We start from the raw sequence: 20,010 nt of genomic DNA, 5'->3' as shown, positions 1-20,010 counted from the left end.
TAAAAATAAAAAAAATATACCAAAACCCATAATAATATATATATGTTTCTTGGTTCATGTTTGTTCAATTTCAAAAATTCACTGTTAATATTTATTTAAAACTTTTTTTATTTATTTTTGTAAATATTTATTTAATGTAGTCATATTAAAATTGAAGTGAAAATAGTTGTCCTAGTTTTTTTGGAAAGAATATAAAAAGTAATATAAATAAAATATTTTAAAGAAAATAATTATATGATGCTTCAATAAGAATGCAGTGAAGTATAATTGGTTGCCACGTCCATCAGGGTGGAGTGTTGCTTTCTTGACATATTTACTTCAATATCACAAGAATTGTTGGCCAAGCTTTAGAATTTTTGGAGGAGCAATGTTGCTTTAGTATGCATGTTTATTCATTTTGAGATGTTAACTATTAATATTTATCTTTTTCTTTTCATTTATGGTTAGCCTTATCTTTACTAAGCTAAGAACCTCTTCCACACCAGTTTAGTTCTCGGTCTGGGAATTACTACGTCGTATTCCATGGGTATTTTGGTGTGAAATTCTTACCAAACATTCGTCATTATGTCTATTGAATATTCACTTAGGAAAAAAAATCAAACAGTTTCACACACAAACGAACCTTCCTTTCAGCCCTTGCAGTGATGAGTAACACATTTATTGCAAATCTTGTGGGACGAACTTGGGGCTCAAATCTCAGCCAAAACTCAATACACACAATGACGAAGGTCTGGTAAAAATTTCACAACAAAAGACCCAAGGAATAAGGCGTAGTAAATCCTAGACCGAGAGTGAGCAAAACTAGTTTTCCGAAAACAAAACGTCCTGAATTTTCTTCCCTATATCTCCATTTTGGTCTGAAATTTTTACCAGACGTTCGTCACTGTGTCTGTTGAGTTTTGGCTGAAATTTGAGCCCCAGTTTCGTCCCACAAGATTGACAATAAATTTTTTATTCATCACTGTCAGGGCTGAAGGGAAGGTTCGTTTGTGTGCAAACTGTTTGATTTTTTTCATGGGCGAATACTCATCCGTTTGACCTGAAATTTGTCGCGTTTTGTCCCAAATTCAGTCGGGATTCTTATGTAGAATTTTAGGAAGAAAATATTTCGGGAGAATTTTTCAGAAATTTTGTGCAAACCAAGGCTATCCTCTACCGAAACTTGTGAAATTTTGCCCTACTTTCTGCAATTTTATTCTTGGTCCGTATTTCGCTGAAAAAATTCAGACAAGTACTTTCATATGTTGTTTGCACCCAGGTAAGGAGGCACGACCGTAAACAAATCACAAAAAGAAGATACGGTGAAGAAAAGAAGGACGTTTTGTTTTCAGAAAACCAGTTTTGTTCACTCTCGGTCTAAGACTTACTACGCCTTACTCCTTATGTATTTTGGTCTGAAATTTTTACTTGACGTTTGTCACCGTATTTATTGAGTTTTGGCTGAGATTTGAGCCCCAGATTCGTCCCACAAGATTGACAATAAATTTTTAATTCATCACTGCCAGGGATTTGTGTGCGAAACTGTTTGATTTTTTTCGTGGGCGAATACTCATCCGTTTGACCTGAAATTTGTCGCGTTTTGTCCCAAATTCAATGGTGATTCTTATGTAGAATTTCAGGAAGAAACTATTTCGGGAGAATTTTCCAGAAATTTTATGCAAACCAACAAAACTTGTGAAATTTCGCCTTACTTTCTGCAATTTTATTTTGGGTTCGTATTGCGCTGAAAAAATTCACACAAGTACTTTCATATGTTGTTTGCACCCAGGTAAAGAGGCATGTCCGTAAACAAATCACAAAAAGAAGATACGGGGAAGAAAAGTCATGACGTTTTGTTTTCAGAAAACCAGTTTTGTTCACTCTCGGTTTAGGACTTACTACGCCTTACTCCTTGGGTATTTTGGTCTGAAGTTTTTACCAGACGTTTGTCATTGTGTCTGTTGAGTTTTGGCTGAGATTTGAGCCCCATATTTGTCCCACAAGATTGACAATAAATTTTTTATTCATTACTACCAGGGCTGAAAGGAAGGTTCGTTTGTGTGCGAAACAGTTTGATTTTTTTCGTGGGCGAATACTCATCCTTTTGACCTGAAATTTGTCGCGTTTTGTCCCAAATTCAGTGATGATTCTTACGTGGAATTTCAGGAAGAAAATATTTTGGGACAATTCTTAAGAAATTTTGTGCAAACCAAGGCTATCCTCTACCGAAACTTGTGAAATTTCGCCATACTTTCTGCAATTTTATTCTGGGTCCGTATTTCGCTGAAAAAATTTACACAAGTACTTTCATATGTTGTTTCCACCCAGTTAAGGAGGCACGTCCGTAAACAAATCACAAAAAGAAGATACGGGGAAGAAAAGTCAGGATGTGTTGTTTTCGGAAAACCAATTTTGTTCACTCTCGGTCTAGGACTTACTACGCCTTACTCCTTGGGTATTTTGGTCTGAAATTTTTACCAGACGTTCGTCACTGTGTCTGTTGAGTTTTGGCTGAGATTTGAGCCCCAGATTAGTCTCACAAAAATGGCAATATATTTTTTATTCATCACTGCCAAGGCTGAAAGGAAGGTTCGTTTGTGTGCGAAACAGTTTGAATTTTTTCGTGGGCGAATACTCATCCGTTTGACCTGAAATTTGTCGCATTTTTTTCCCAAATTCAGTGGGGATTCTTATGTGGAATTTCAAGAAGAAACTATTTCGGGAGAATTTTTCAGAAATTTTGGGCAAACCAAGGCAATCCTCTACCAAAACTTTTGAAGTTTCCCCCACTTTCGGCAATTTTATTCTGGGTCCGTATTGTGCTGAAAATTTCACACAAGTACTTTCATATGTAGTTTGCACCCAGGTAAGGAGGCACGTCCGTAAACAAATCACAAAAAGAAGATACGGGGAAGAAAAGCCAAGACGTTTTGTTTTCGGAAAACCAGTTTTATTCACTCTCGGTTTGGGACTTACTACGCCTACTCCTTGGGTATTTTAGTATGAATTTTTACCTAACGTTCATCACTGTATCTGTTGAGTTTTGGCTGATATTTGAGCCCCATATTGGTCCCACAAGATTGGGAATAATTTTTTATTCATCACTGCCAGGGCTAAAAGGAAGGTTCGTTTGTGTGCGAATCTGTTTGATTTTTTTCGTGGGCGAATACTCATCCGTTTGACCTGAAATTTGTCGCGTTCTGTCCCAGATTCAATGGAGATTGTTACGTGGAATTTCAGGAAGAAACTATTTCGGGAGAGTGTCCAAACCAAAGTTATCCTTTACCGAAACTTGTGAATTTTCGCCCTACTTTCTGCAATTTTATTCAGGGTCCGTATTGCGCTGGAAAAATTCACAGAAGTACTTTCATATGTTGTTTCCATGCACGTAAGGAGGCACCTCCGTAAAAAAATCAAAAAAATAAGATACGAGGAAGAAAAGCGAGGACGTTTTGTTTTCGGAACACCAGTTTTGTTCACTCTCGGTCTGGGACTTACTACGCCTTACTCCTTGGGTATTTTGGTCTGAAATTTTTACCAGATGTTCGTCACTGTGTCTATTGAGTTTTAGCTCAGATTTGAGCCCCAGATTCGAGCAACAAGATTGGAAATAAATTTTTTATTCATCATTGTCAGGGCCGAAAGGAAGACTCGTTTGTGTGTGAAACTGTTTGATTTTTTCGTGGGTGAATACTCATCCATTTTGATATGAAATTTGTTGCGTTTTGTCCCAAATTCAGTAGAGATTCTTACATGGAATTTTAGGAAAAAACTATTTTGGGAGAATTTTTCAGAAATTTTGTGCAAACCAAGGCTATCCTCTACCAAAACTTGTGAAATTTCACCTTAATTTCTGAAATTTTATTCTGGGTCAGTATTGCGTTGAAAAAATTCAAACAAGTACTTTCATATGTTGATTGAACCCAGGTAAGGAGACACGTCCATAATCAAATCACAAAAAGAAGATATGGGGGAGAAAAGCCAAGACGTTTTGTTTTCGTAAAACCAATTTTGTTCACTCTTGGTCTGGGACTTGCTACGCTTTACTCCTTGTGTATTTTGGTCTGAAATTTTTTCCAGACGTTTGTCAGTGTGTCTACTGAGTTTTGGCTGAGATTTGAGCCCCAGATTCGTCCCAAAAGATTGGAAACAAATTTTTTATTTATCACTGCCAGGGCCGAAAGGAAGGTTCGTTTGTGTGTGAAACTGTTTGATTTTTTTCGTGGGTGAATACTTATCCGATTCACCTGAAATTTGACATTTTATGGAATCAACTTGAGTTGGAGAATGAAGAGGCACTTTTATAGAAATGGATCTATGTTCTATGTTTCAAGAGCTCACCAAAACTTGCGCCAAACACCAAAGCTCACATGGAAGTTCCATTTCTTGTCAATTGAACCGATTAAAAGATGCAAGAATGCAAATGAACCGATTAAATTGCATAACAATTGAAATGCATCGAACAAATCAATGGAAAATGAAGAAGAACCGATTAAATCCAACAAAGGAGAAGATGAACCGAACAAAACATGATTCAAAGCTAAAACACCGAATAGAATTGCAAGAAAGGAACCTAAGACATGTTTAGGAGTTCATATGAGCACGAAAATGGAAGAAATAGATGGAGAAGAAAGAAGACTTATGTGGTTGTAGTTCTTGGTTGATGAACACGCCACTTGAAGTGTGAATGCTCCAAGATAAGTATGAATTGCCGCCACTTGAGAGAACCAAGGCACTCAAGATGAGACTAGGAAGAGGAGAAGACAAGTTCTCACTACACTCTATCACCAATTTGGGAGAGTTTTGATACTACAAATTCCAATTCTGCATTATGAAGGACCCAAGCCCTCCTTTTATAGGAGTAAGGGCCGATCATTAGCTTTACAAAGCTTGTATCCTAAGCTACTCAAGAGTCTCCTAAGCTACCGCCTCTCCTAAGCTAACGCCTAAGCTTCTAGAATTTTCTAAGCTAAAGCCTAAAGATGCTTTTACAAAAGAGGTGTCTAATGTTTCCCTCTAAGCACCTTCCTAAAGACCATGTATTTAAACATTCTATTTTTTATACAAGAGACACTATAAAAAGAGAAAACAATCTACCACTACTTCCTAATTTCTTAAACTTGCTCCTTGTAAGCCTTTGAGGTAAGGTAGTGTCTCCTTGAGCTTCTTCAACTTCGGCCTCTACCTCTATTTCCTCTTGAGCTTGATCTCCATCATACTCCCCGAGTTGGAGAGAATTCGACCACGAATTCTGGAGACCTACAGAAAAAGAAGTTAGATCACTGATATTAAATGAATGACTACCAAGGTATGTATCAGGCATATCTAACTCATAAGCATTGTCATTAATCCTCTTTAGGACTTGAAAAGGTCCATCACCACGAGGCATTAGTTTGGACTTCCTTTGAGTAGGAAAACGATCTTTCCTCAAGTGAAGCCAAACCCAATCACCTTCATCAAATAACAATGCTTTTCTCCCTTTATTGGCAAATTCAGCATACTTGTCAACCTTGTTCTCAATTCTCAACTTGATGTCTTTATGCAAATTTTTCACTAAAGAAGCCTTTTCATCCCCATCTTTGCACAAGACATCATCAAGTATTGGAATAGGAAGAAGATCAAGAGGTGTTAAGGGATTAAACCCATAGACAACCTCAAAAGGAGAATGTGAGGTGGTAGAATTTACTACACGATTATAAGCAAATTCAACATAGGATAGTAAATTCTCCCACACTCTAGGATTCCCGGAAATAAAGCATCGCAACATTTGTCCCAAAGTTTTATTTACCACTTCGGTTTAACCATCGGTTTGTGGGTGACAAGTGGTAGAAAATAAAAGTTTAGTACCAAGCTTACCCCACAAGGTCTTCCAAAAGTGACTCAAGAACTTGCAATCCCTATCGGACACAATAGTTTTAGGAATACCATGCAAACGAACCACTTCTTGAAAGAAAAGGTTTGCAATATGACATGCATCATCCACTTTGTGGCAAGGAATAAAGTGAGCCATCTTTGAAAAACGATCCACTACCACAAAAATGGAATCCTTTCCCTTTGATGTCTTGGATAATCCTAAGATGAAATCCATAGAAATGTCAACCCAAGGCATTGAAGGGATAGGAAGAAGAGTATATAAACTATGGGGATGCAATCTAGATTTAGCTTTATGGCAAGTTATGCATTTTTCACACAAACTATGAACATGTTTATGCATATGAGGCCAAAAGAAATGTTCATGCAACACATCCAGAGTTTTTGCAACCCCAAAGTGACCCATTAATCCTACCTCATGTGCTTCTCTAACAAGAGATAATCTAATGGAGTTTTGAGGAACACAAAGACGCTTTCCTTTAAAAAGAAAGCCATCTTGGATAAAAAAATCTTTGTGTCCTCCTTTGATACACTCTTGATAGATAAGAGAAAAATCAAAGTCATCATGATAAAGATCCTTAATGTGATCAAAGCCAAGAAATTGAGAACCCAAAAGATTTAGCAAGGCATAGCGTCTCAAAAGTGCATCGGCCACAACATTATTTTTGCCTTGCTTATGCTTGATCACATAAGGAAATTGCTCAAGGAATTTCACCCACTTAGCATGCCTCTTGTTAAGTTTGTTTTGGCTTTTCAAATATTTAAGAGATTCATGATCACTATGAATCACAAACTCTTTAGGAAAAAGATAATGTTGCCAAGTAAACAAAGCTCTAACAAGTGCATACAATTCCTTGTCATAAGTGGAATAGTTGAGATGACTTCCTTTCAATTTCTCACTAAAATAAGCTATGGGGTGGCCCTCTTGAAGGAGAACAGCCCCAATGCCTATACTTGAAGCATCACACTCAATCTCAAATGTTCGTTCGTGTGTGAAACTGTTTGATTTTTTTCGTGGGTGAATACTCATCCGTTTTAACTAAAATTTTTTGCGTTTTGTCCATGATTCAGTGGAGATTCTTACACGTAATTTCGGTCAAAACTATTTCGGGAGAATTTTTCATAAATTTTAACAAATCAAGGCTATCTATCCACTACCGAAACTTGTGAAATTTCGCCCTACTTTCTGCAATTTTTATTCTGCGTCCATATTGCGCTGAAAAAATTCACATAAGTACTTTCATATGGTGTTTGCACCCAGGTAAGGAGGCACGTCCATAAACGAATCACAAAAAGAAGAAACGGGAAAGAAAAGCCAGAACGTTTTGTTTTCGGAAAACCAGTTTCGTTCACTCTCGGTCTGAAACTTACTACGCCTTACTCCTTGCGTGTTTTGGTCTGAAATCTTTACCAGACGTTCGTCACTGTGTCTATTGAGTTTTGGCTGAGATTTGAGCCCCAGATTCGTCCCACAAGATTGGCAATAAGCTTTTTATTTGTCATTGCCAGGGCTGAAAGGAAGGTTCGTTCGTGTGTGAAACTGTTTGATTTTTTTCGTGGGTGAATACTGATCCGTTTGAAATGAAATTTGACACATTTTGTCCTGAATTCAGTGGAGATTCTTACGTGAAATTTCAGGAAAAAACTATTTCGGGAGAATTTTTCAGAAATTTTCGCGCAAACTAGGGCTACCAGTACCAAAACTTGTGAAATTTCTCCCTACTTTCTGCAATTTTTTTTCTGCGTCCGTATTCCGCTGAAAAGATGCACGTCCCAGACCGAGAGTGAACAAAATCGGTTTTCCAAAAACAGAACGTCCTGGATTTTCTTCCCCGTATATTCTTTTTGTGATTCGTTTATGGACGTGCCTCCTTACCTGGGTGCAAACATCATATGAAAGTACTTGTGTGAATTTTTTCGGCGCTATACGGACGCAAAATAAAAATTGTAGAAAGTAGGGCGAAATTTCATAAGTTTAGGTAGTGGATAGCCTTGGTTTGCGCGAAAATTTCTGAAAAATTCTCCCGAAATAATTTTTTTATGAAAATTCACATAAGAATCTCCACTGAATTCAGGATAAAACGGGACAAATTTCAGGTCAAACGGATGATTATTCACCCACGAAAAAAATCAAACAATTTCACACACGAACGAACATTCCTTTTAGCCCTAGCAGTGATTAATAAAAAGCTTATTGTCAATCTTGTGAGACGAATATGTGGCTCAAATCTCAGCAAAAATCAATAGACACAGTGACGAACGTTCTTTAAAGATTTCAGACCAAAACACCTAAGGAGTAGGGTGTAGTAAGTCTCAGACCGAGAGTGAACAAAAATGGTTTTCCGAAAACAAAACGTCCTGGCTTTTCTTCCCCGTATCTTCTGTTTGTGATTCATTTATGGATGTGCCTCCTTACCTGGGTGCAAACAACATATGAAAGTACTTGTGTGAATTTTTTCGGCACAATACGAACGCAGAATAAAAATTGAAGAAGGTAGGGCGAAATTTCACAAGTTTCGGTAGGGGATAGCTTTGGTTTGCGCGAAAATTTCTGAAAAATTCTCCCGCAATATTTTTTCCTGAATCTCCACGTAAGAATCTCCACTGAATTCGGGACAAAACGCGACAAATTTCAGGTTAAACGGATGAGTATTCACCTAGGAAAAACATAAAACAGTTTCACACACAAACTGATGGAAGAGGGCCAAGCACCACTTCAAAGGAGAGCCAAACACAAAGACATATTGGGCCAACTACAAGGGAAATGGCTAAGAGGCTTGATAAGGATTGGGACATTGCCACTGATGGCAGAGAAACTTACCTCTACATGTTCCAAGAGGTCCAAAATCAAGCGTAGCTGATAGCTGTCGTTTTGCTGTCAAATTAATATAATTCTAGCGTAGACTTGTCTAACACTAGAGAGATGATAGTATAATTGTGGCCAGATGACCCCAAGTCGTCTCCCAACGAATCCAATAGTAAAATCAGTTTATCAGGGTTTAAAATCTATCTGCAAGCAATAAAAGTTAGCAATAACAATAAAGATGAAAAGGGGGTTTGAGATAGTTGTGCAGAAAATATAAAAAAAGATTAAAATAACAAATAAAAAGCGGTTGATCCCAAGTTCTTCCACCATTGAATTCTTCACAGGTTCTCTAAAGATTAATCTTTTCTCAATCCTCCAACAGAGCTAAACCAGATTGAACATGCGCCGATCTGATTCAACTGAAACTCACCAGTAAAGCATGCGTCTACTAGTTTAATCAATACCCACTTTGTTCCATGCGTATACTCCATGGGAATGCTTACCTCCTCTCCCTTGAATCATGCGCCCAAGAAATTAATTAGAACAATGCGAACTAACTAAGAAACCAAAGTTTAAGATAAGGAAGACTCTCAATCATGCGTTCAAGTACAACCTCTCACAAAAACCAGTTTTCCAGGAGATTAGACAATAAAAACAACTGCTATAGAGACTTAAAAATCGAAACTTTTATAGAACAAAACCTCAGAACTCAATGGGAAATTACAAAGGAATCAACCAAAAAGGTTTAGCCTTCCATGCGGAGGCAAAACAAAAGAATTACTAAGAAGAAAAGAAACTAAGAAAACCCTATGAAGCTCTCTCTTTTCTCCTTGTTGCTTGTGTCCTTTTATAGGCTTTTCTGCTCCAAGGATCTTGGGAAAATATTGCAGTTTAGATTTTGTAAACAGTTTCCACTTTCCATAATTCTTTTTATTTTGCAGAAGATTTGCTTCCAATTCTATTTCTGGAATCTTGTAGCTTTTATTTTCTCTTTCTTCTCCTCAGAATATTTTTTCTGTTTTGGTTCAAGAAGCAACTTGGACTTTTACATATTTGGCCCATTCACAAAGGTAGATGCTTCCTCCGGATAATTTACTCTAAAAACACAAAATTAACAATAATAATAGTTAAGGCCCAAATAAACCCAATTATAAGAATATTAATTAAAACAATGAATTTATTTATTATTATAGTCCAATAATCTATGATTAAGGCTATTGTATGTGAATAAATATATGCTCATCAGTAGCATAGTTTTTAAATTCTTGTCAAAATAGTATAGGAATTTTATTTTCTGTAAAATTGTTTAAATTGTAATTAGGATGAATTTTGGATCCTAAAATCTTTTTTTTTTTAATTTATTCAAAGATGTTGTTTGTTATCAAATCTTAACAAACTCTTAAATTGCATTAAAAGATTGGTCAAAGCATTTAATGACTGGAGCGTAAGAAGTTAAATCATTTAAAGCTCAGTCAAAGATAAAACAGTTTTTTCTGTTATGGTCCCAAAACAAACAATCGGTTGTTTCCTCGAATCAATCGGTTGTTTTGGTTTTAACAGCTCAACCATTTAAAAAACAGTTTTCAATCTTTTCTCAAAACATCTAAGTATAAACAATTTGTTGTTTCGACAAAACAATCGTTTGTTTTAACTTTGTTTGAAAACATTTTACTTTCACAAAGATTGAGAATGCCTATGCTTTAAATTTAATCAAATGGTGGATTAGAACACTCAAACTACCTAAAACTAAACTAAACCAGCACAGCAACAGCAAACACAACCAAGGCTTCAACATCCTTCAAAGGGTTTGGATTCTTCAAAGTTTGAACACCAATTGGTTCAACAATCTCCCCTTATTTGATGAAGACAAATCCCTGATGCTTGTGCTGTACCTGATTGAATCTGAAGCAGTTCCTGCAAGATACAATTTTATGCAAAACATATAACTTCTGATATTTGGTTAGCATAGAAACAAATACAGAAATCCAAAGCATAAAATCAGAATAAACAACATTCAAAATAGCAAACTATTTTTGCAGAAAACATAAAACTGAAATCAAACACAAATAGCATAAATCTCCTCCTATTTGTCTTCACAAATAGACAAAAGAAGAGATAAAACAAGAGACAATTGTTTTGATTACATCTGAATTATAGCAGTAACAACAGAAGGAAAAAAAAATTGAAAAACAGATATAACCACACAAAAAAAATCGATTGTTTCGATACATCAACCGGTTGTTTTTCCTCATTCATCATCATCAGCAAACTGAAGATTAAAGATTTGGTTCTGGACAGCTTCGATCTGTTCATCTATAGTCATGAAGTATGCATCCATGCTGTCAAACCTGTTGTCAGTCCTATGGAAATTACTAACACAGAGATCATGGAGGTTTCTTTGATTCTCCCCAAAGCTATCAAAAGCCTATTCATCATGAGTCTTTCAAAAGGAGACATGGTTTGCATCCTTTCTTCTTGATTTCCAGCACCAGCACTTGGTCCAGCATCTTGATAATCTTCAGGTGGATCTTCATGTTGAACATCCATATCAACAGGCTCATCTTGTTCAAGATCAGCAGCACCACTAGATGAGGCACCAAGATCACCATCCTTGCTAATCCATTTGCCACCTACTTTGGTAAAACCCATTTTGATGAGTGATCCATTGTTCAACTCTTGAGTTGACTTGACCAACTCAGATGTTTCATCTTCAAGGTTCACTTCAAAATAGAGTAGAAATTTAGATACCAAAATAGCATATGGATAGTGATAGTCACATAACCTCATAACTTTTTGCATGTGCTCTTTGATGATGTGGATCCAATTGATTTTGATCTTCTTCATGATGCAGAAAATATATACCAGATCTTCCACAGTAAGAACAGAATGATTACTCCCCCTAGGAGTTAAAATCCAAGTCACAATGAGAGCAAACAGTCTTTCATCAAGCTTTAGACCTCCAACCGAGCATGTTGATTCTTCAAGCAACTCTTGTAGTATTGGATTTTGTTAAAATCCTCCTCTACACCAAGATTTCCCTTGTTGATTCTAAGCCCAGAGAACTTGAGACCAGCAACAACAGTCCATACTTCATGAGTTATCTCCATTTCTACACCTTTCACATGAGAAACTAGATTGTTTCCCTCAAACTTTAGGTTTGTGTAGAACACCCTTACCAAATCTGGGTAAATGTTTCCCTTCATCTGCAGGAACTTTCTGAGAGATTGATCTTTGAGCAGCCTCCTTACATTATCAAGCTTTTGACTTTTCAGCCAATCAAAGCACACAACGTTGGGGTTGTTTATCTTTTTGATACTTGTTTCATACCTATACCTCTCAATAAGATCATTGTCTCCAGAAAACCAGCCTTCTAGCCTTCCTCCAAACCTTACAGCTCTGGTTTTGACTCTCTTTCTTGACACTTTGAGGAATCACCTTGAGCTGGAAAATGTAGAGGCACTTTCTTAGAAGTTGGATCATGGTTCTAAGATCAAGAACCCACCAAAACAAGTACCAAATCCCAAACTCATTTGGATGAACCAAATATTGTCAAATTGAATCAACAAAGGAAAGGTAAAAAGAAGAAACCGAACAGAAATGAATTAGAAACACAACTACCGAACAGAATTAAGAAGCAAACAAACTATAGGTGCTGGAAAATTAGAAGAACCAAAACAACAACAACTCAAAACACAAGACAACATGAACAAATTGAAGAAGAAGAAAGGAAGGAGAAGAGAATGCTCATGAAGATGGAGGAATGGTTGGATGATCACGCCACTAGAAGAATGGATGCTCCTAGATGAGTGTGGAAGCCGCCACTTGAGGAAACCATGGTCCTTCAAGATAAGACTAGAGAAGAAGCTCAAAGCTCTCCAAATGCTCACTCCAATTTTGAGTATAGTTTCTTTAGATAAAATTCAAATCTGAAATTTACAAGGAAGGCACCTCTATTTATAACCTAAGGTGCTGAAAATTGAAAGCTAAACAATTCAAAATTCCCTCCAAAAGCTACTAGAACCGGTGCTAATTGCCTAAGCAAGGAAGGTGTGATCCCTTCCTTCACTTTGGCACCCCCCTATTCTACTCCTACACCTATCTACTAATACACCCCCCTAAAGCTCCTAACTACAACCTAAAAGATGCTATAACAAAAGAGGTTTCTAAGGTTTCCCTCTAAGCACCTTCAACTAAAGATACTACAAAAAGAGAAAATAAATGTCCTCTAGCTCCCAAGGCTTTGAACATGCTTCTTGTAATCCTTTGAGGTGGACTTTGACCTCTATGGGCGTCCTCCATTTGTGCCTCCACCTCTTCTTGAGCTTGATGAGTGGCCTCCATGTTCTCTTGGGCTTGATCTCCATCATACTCCCCGAGTTGGAGAGAATTCGACCACGAATTCTGGAGACCTACAGAAAAAGGAGTTAGATCGCTGACATTAAAAGTATGACTACCTAAGAATGTATCAGGCATATCTAACTCATAAGCATTGTCATTAATCCTCTTGAGGACTTGGAAAGGTCCATCCCCTCGAGGCATTAGTTTGGACTTCCTTTGAGTAGAAAAACGATCCTTCCTCAAGTGAAGCCAAACCCAATCGCCCTCATCAAACAACAATGCTTTTCTCCTTTTATTGGCAAGTTCAGCATACTTGCCAACCTTCTTCTCAATTCTCTTCTTGATGTCTTTATGCAAAGTTTTCACAAAAGAAGCCTTTTCATCCCCATCTTTGCACAAAACATCGTCAAGAAGGGGAATAGGAAGAAGATCAAGAGGTGTTAGGGGATTAAACCCATAGACCACCTCAAAAGGAGAATGGGAGGTGGTAGAATTTACTACTCGGTTATATGCAAACTCAACATGGGGTAGTAAATTCTCCCACACTCTAGGATTCCCCGAAATAAAGCATCTCAATAGTTGTCCCAAAGTTCTATTCACCACCTCGGTTTGACCATCAGTTTGTGGGTGGCAAGTGGTAGAAAATAAAAGCTTAGTTCCAAGCTTGCCCCACAAGGTCTTCCAAAAGTGACTCAAGAACTTAGGATCTCTATCGGACACTATAGACCTAGGAATCCCATGCAAGCGAACCACTTCTTGGAAGAAGAGGTTTGCAATGTGGCATGCATCATCCACTTTGTGGCAAGGAATAAAATGAGCCATCTTTGAAAAACGATCCACTACCACAAAAATGGAGTCCTTTCCCTTTGATGTCTTGGGTAAGCCTAAGATGAAATCCATAGATATATCTACCCAAGGCATTGAAGGGATAGGAAGAGGAGTATAAAGACCATGGGGATGCATTTTAGATTTAGCTTTGCGGCAAGCTATGCATTTATCACACAAACTATGAACATGTTTATGCATATGAGGCCAAAAGAAGTGTTCATGCAACACATCCAAAGTTTTAGCAACCCCAAAATGTCCCATTAAGCCCCCCTCATGAGCTTCTCTAACAAGAGATAATCTAATAGAGCATTGGGGAACACAAAGACGTTTTCCTTTAAAAAGAAAGCCATCTTGAATAAAAAAGTCTTTGTGTCCTCCCTTAAGACACTCTTGATAGAGGAGAGAAAAATCAAGGTCATCATGATAAAGTTCCTTAATGTGATCAAAACCAAGATATTGAGAGGTTAAAAGATTTAGCAAGGTGTATCTTCTAGAAAGAGCATCCGCCACAATATTTATTTTGCCTTGCTTATGTTTGATCACATAAGGAAATTGCTCAATGAATTCCACCCACTTAGCATGCCTCTTGTTAAGTTTGTTTTGGCTTTTCAAATATTTAAGAGATTCATGATCACTATGTATCACAAACTCTTTGGGAAAAAGATAGTGTTGCCAAGTAAACAAAGCCCTAACAAGTGCATATAATTCTTTATCATAGGTGGAATAGTTGAGATGACCTCCCTTCAATTTCTCACTAAAATAGGCTATGGGGTGGCCCTCTTGAAGGAGAACAGCCCCAATACCTATGCTTGAAGCATCACACTCAATCTCAAATGTCTTAGTGAAATTAGGAAGGGCCAAGATGGGAGCATTAGTCAATTTTTCTTTCAAAGTATCAAAAGCATTTTGTTGTGCTGCTCCCCAATGAAAGACCACATCCTTTTTTACAATGTCATTGAGTGGTGCGGCAATGGTACCAAAGTTTGGGACAAATCTTCTATAGAAAGAAGCAAGCCCATGAAAACTTCGGACCTCATTCAAAGATTTCGGTGTAGGCCAATTTTGAATGGCCACCACCTTGGTTTTGTCCACATGGACCCCTTTACAACTCACAACAAACCCTAGGAATTCTATATGATCAAGAGCAAACATACATTTAGCAAGGTTAGCATACAAATGTTCCTTCCTAAGGGTTTCCAAAACTTGCCTAACATGCAACCTATGGTCATTCAAAGATAAGCTATAAATGAGAATGTCATCAAAGTAAACCACAACAAACTTACCAATGAAAGGTCTAAGAACATGATGCATGAGGCGCATGAAGGTACTTGGTGCATTAGTTAAACCAAAAGGCATAACTAACCACTCATATAAACCAAAGTTGGTCTTAAAAGCCGTCTTCCATTCATCACCCGGTTTGATACGGATTTGATTGTAGTCGCTTTTAAGATCAATCTTTGAAAAGATTTTTGAACCATGTAATTCATCCAACAAATCATCTAGTCTAGGTATGGGATGCCTATACTTAATGGTTATGTTATTGATGGCCCTACAATCCGAACACATTCGCCATGTGCCATCCTTTTTTGGCACTAAGATGATAGGCATAGCACAAGGACTCATGCTATCTTGCACCCACCCTTTTTCAATCAAAGCCTCAACTTGTTGGCGAATTTCCTTGGTTTCACTTGGATTGGTTCTATATGCGGGACGATTTGGTAAAGAAGAGCCCGGTATCAAATCAATTTGGTGTTCAATCCCTCTCAAAGGTGGAAGTCCATTTGGAGGATCTTGAAACACATCTTTGAACTCTTCTACCAAATTTTCCAAGCAATGAGGACTATCAACAAGTGTTTCTATGCTAAGAGTTCTAGGGATGGCTAAAAAAAGAGGATGATGAGCCACTATTTCCCTTTCAATGTCACGCCTAGACACAAGGAGTGTAGGCTTAGAACTCTTATCTTTTTTATCTATTTTATCTTTTTCACTCTCCCTCTTTTTCTTCATGATAACTTGGTCCTCATGGACTTCTCTTGGAGAGAGAGATTTTAAAGTAACCTTGTGACCATGGAATTCAAAAGATAATTTGTTGGTAAAGCCATCATGTAAAACTTTTCTATCAAATTGCCAAGGCCTTCCCAAAAGAACATGAGTGGCTTCCATGGGCACAACATCACATAATACCTCATCTTTGTATTTTCCAATGGAGAAATGGATGAGGACTTGTTTATTAACAATTATTTCTCCTACTTCACTAAGCCATTGTAATTTGTAGGGCTTTGTATGAGAGATAGTAGGCAAACCAAGCTTATCTACTACTCTTGTACTAGCCACATTTGCACAACTACCCCCATCCACTATCAAGGAACAAATGTTGTTTTGAATAAGACATCTTGTATGGAAAATATTTTCCCTTTGACTTTCATCAAAAGGTTGTGAAACTTGTCCAAGAAGTCTTCTCACAACTAACAAGTCCCCTTCAAGTGGACATTCACTCTCTTCCTCACTAGATGCATGAGAATGCAATGAATGCTTTGAAGAATCCGAATCATGCTCACTAACTACAATGCCCTCATGCATGTACATACTTCGTTTTGAAGGACAATTTGCAGCAATATGACCATAACCCATACATTTAAAGCATTTAGTGTTAGATGTTCTAGTGGGAGACTTAGGTCTAGATGTTGATGGCTTAGATTCCTTGGGTTTGAAAGAAGAATCTTTGGAAGGATATTTTGAAAAAGAAGTTTTGTTTCTCCAAGACTTGGAGTAGTATCCATTATTGGAAGCATTTTTAAAAGAGTTTTTCTTAGCAAGTTGGGCTTCCACCTTCATTGCAAGATGAACTAAAGAGCCCAATGATGAATACTCTTGTAACTCAACAATGTCTTGGATATCCTTCCTAAGACCACTCACAAACCTAGCAACCATGGCTTCTTCACTTTCTTCTAATTCAATTTTAAGCACAAGCGTCTCAAGCTCCTTATAATATTCATCCACATTTAGCGTGCCTTGTTGAAACCGTTGGAGTCTCAACATGAGGGCTTTCCTAAAATGTGGGGGCACAAACCTAGCGCGCATATGATCCTTTAAAGAGTTCCAAGAGTCCACGGGAGGACCCTTGTGATAGATAATGTCCTTTACAATCCCATGCCACCATTTCATGGCATAATCACTAAACTCTAGGGTGGCTAGCTTGAGCTTATGCTCATCTTGGATCTCATGGATCTCAAAAATTTGTTCACACTTAGCCTCCCAATCTAAATACACATTTGGATCACTAGAACCATTAAAACAAGGTAGTTTGACCGAAGGAAGCTTGGACTTTGCATCATGGTAGAAGCCATTGCCGTAGTGAATTCTTTCCCCTTGGTGATGATGTCTTTGTCCATGGACTTGGGGTGGAGGTCTCCTTCTCCTATGCTCATCTTCACGGCCAACATCATTTGAAGAAGCTCTTGAAGATGGTCTATGAGAATGATGTCCATCATGGATAGAAGGAGATGGTCTAGTTTGTTGGACCTCCATCTTTTGCAATTTCTCCTCCAACCTTCTAATTGTTCTTTGAGCTTCATGTAATTCACCAAGAATGGAAGCTTTGGAAGGAGAATTCTGCTTGGAGGATGCATCACTTGAAGATCCAGCCATTTGTAATTAAAAAACAGCAAACACACAAAACAGCAAACAAGTTAAAAATTAGCAAAAACAGTGAGCTTTGCACTTGAAACTGCCGAAGTGAATTTAAGGCTGAAAAAGATATCACTCTCAAAGAAATAATGTTCTTGCTCCAATCTGATCTTGAGGCCTTGGAATCCTCAAATGAAATATGTCAAAGCAAGCACACCAATCTTAAGAGCAAACCACCACAAAACCAAAGAAACAATAAAGACAAACAAGAAAAGGTATAAGCAAGGAAAGGTAATTGCAAAAGGAATACTATATGTAAGACAAACTCAAAGAGTAAGAATGAAAGACAATCAAGAAAATAAAGAACTCAATGAGAAAAGTAGGCACACAAAAGAATACCTAAGGAAAAGCCCTAGAGTAGATGAAGAAAACAAAAAATTTAGCTACTGGAAATTTTTTTTTTTTTATGCAAACTGTGTTTGATATTCACTGATTTAACTGGAACGTTGTAGAGCGAACTGGATTATGAAATTTATACCACAGAAACTTCAAGATGTTAACTCAAAAATGGCACTGGAATCAATTAAAAACAGTAAGCCAATTGAGAGAAATAAATTTTTTAAAATCGCTGCCAGATTACCGTATTTTTTTCGGCAGGAATGTACACTTTTTTTATTTTATTTATCATTTTTTGTGTACTTCATATTTTTGAATGATTCTTTTTTCTATTCTTTTCTAACACTTTGAATATCTCAAATCCAGAATTTCAGAATTTTACAGTACGTAAATCAGTTGCAATAAGGAAAAACAGTAAGCACTTTTTTCAGAAACAGAGGAATCCTAATAGGAATAAAAAACAGGATGATGAACTAGCAAAGACATAATAGAAAATGATGTATTGGAACTTGTATAGGTCTAGAATACAAGTATGAACTCAATTCTAAAAAGAAAATGCACAAAGGATCAACATCAATTCAGAAAATTATATGACACCAAAGCAAGAAACAATCAAAACAATAAAAGTACTACTAGAACTAATGACATATATGGAATAACATGACTAAGACAAAACTTGACATGATTCAAAAATTAAAAGACACATCACAAATTGTAACAAGTGAAAGGAAGCTTAAGGTAAACTCTAGGAAGGATAATGCCATTCCAAAAGAGCAACCATACTCATAAGAATTATGAGTGCCATAAACCTTTCCACAAACACTTGGTGTAAAAGAAAAACAGCAAGAATACTCAAGTAAAATTCTAAAACAGAAACTTAAATTGCAAGAAATTAAAAAGAGCTCTTGAAATAAAGTGCACACAACTCAACAATTAAACAAGAATGAACCTAAGACTCATGATACCACATGATGTGATTCCAATAGCCACATAGAACAAGATTCTTGACACTTTGAGGAATCACCTTGAGCTGGAAAATGTAGAGGCACTTTCTTAGAAGTTGGATCATGGTTCTAAGATCAAGAACTCACCAAAACAAGTACCAAATCCCAAACTCATTTGGATGAACCAAATATTGTCAAATTGAATCAACAAAGGAAAGGTAAAAAGAAGAAACCGAACAGAAATGAATTAGAAACACAACTACCGAACAGAATTAAGAAGCAAACAAACTATAGGTGCTGGAAAATTAGAAGAACCAAAACAACAACAACTCAAAACACAAGACAACATGAACAAATTGAAGAAGAAGAAAGGAAGGAGAAGAGAATGCTCATGAAGATGGAGGAATGGTTGGATGATCACGCCACTAGAAGAATGGATGCTCCTAGATGAGTGTGGAAGGCGCCACTTGAGGAAACCATGGTCCTTCAAGATAAGACTAGAGAAGAAGCTCAAAGCTCTCCAAATGCTCACTCCAATTTTGAGTATAGTTTCTTTAGATAAAATTCAAATCTGAAATTTACAAGGAAGGCACCTCTATTTATAACCTAAGGTGCTGAAAATTGAAAGCTAAACAATTCAAAATTCCCTCCAAAAGCTACTAGAACCGGCGCTAATTGCCTAAGCAAGGAAGGTGTGATCCCTTCCTTCACTTTGGCACCCCCTATTCTACTCCTACACCTATCTACTAATACACCCCCCTAAAGCTCCTAACTACAACCTAAAAGATGCTATAACAAAAGAGGTTTCTAAGGTTTCCCTCTAAGCACCTTCAACTAAAGATACTACAAAAAGAGAAAATAAATGTCCTCTAGCTCCCAAGGCTTTGAACATGCTTCTTGTAATCCTTTGAGGTGGACTTTGACCTCTATGGGCGTCCTCCATTTGTGCCTCCACCTCTTCTTGAGCTTGATGAGTGGCCTCCATGTTCTCTTGGGCTTGATCTCCATCACCTATACCTCTCAATAAGATCATTGTCTCCAGAAAACCAGCCTTCTAGCCTTCCTCCAAACCTTACAGCTCTGGTTTTGACTCTCTTTGAGGTGGGAGGAGTTGATTCCATGATGGTAGAGAAGAAAACAGAGAAGAGCTCACTTGACAGATTTTTGCAAGAGATATTGCAATTGGTTGTTCTTGTGGAAGAGATTGTTGGATCTATTAGT

Source organism: Phaseolus vulgaris, chromosome 5 (genome assembly GCF_051622355.1).
Source record: "Phaseolus vulgaris cultivar YP4 chromosome 5, ASM5162235v1, whole genome shotgun sequence".
Lineage (NCBI taxonomy): Eukaryota > Viridiplantae > Streptophyta > Magnoliopsida > Fabales > Fabaceae > Phaseolus > Phaseolus vulgaris.
This window is presented reverse-complemented; position numbering follows the sequence as displayed.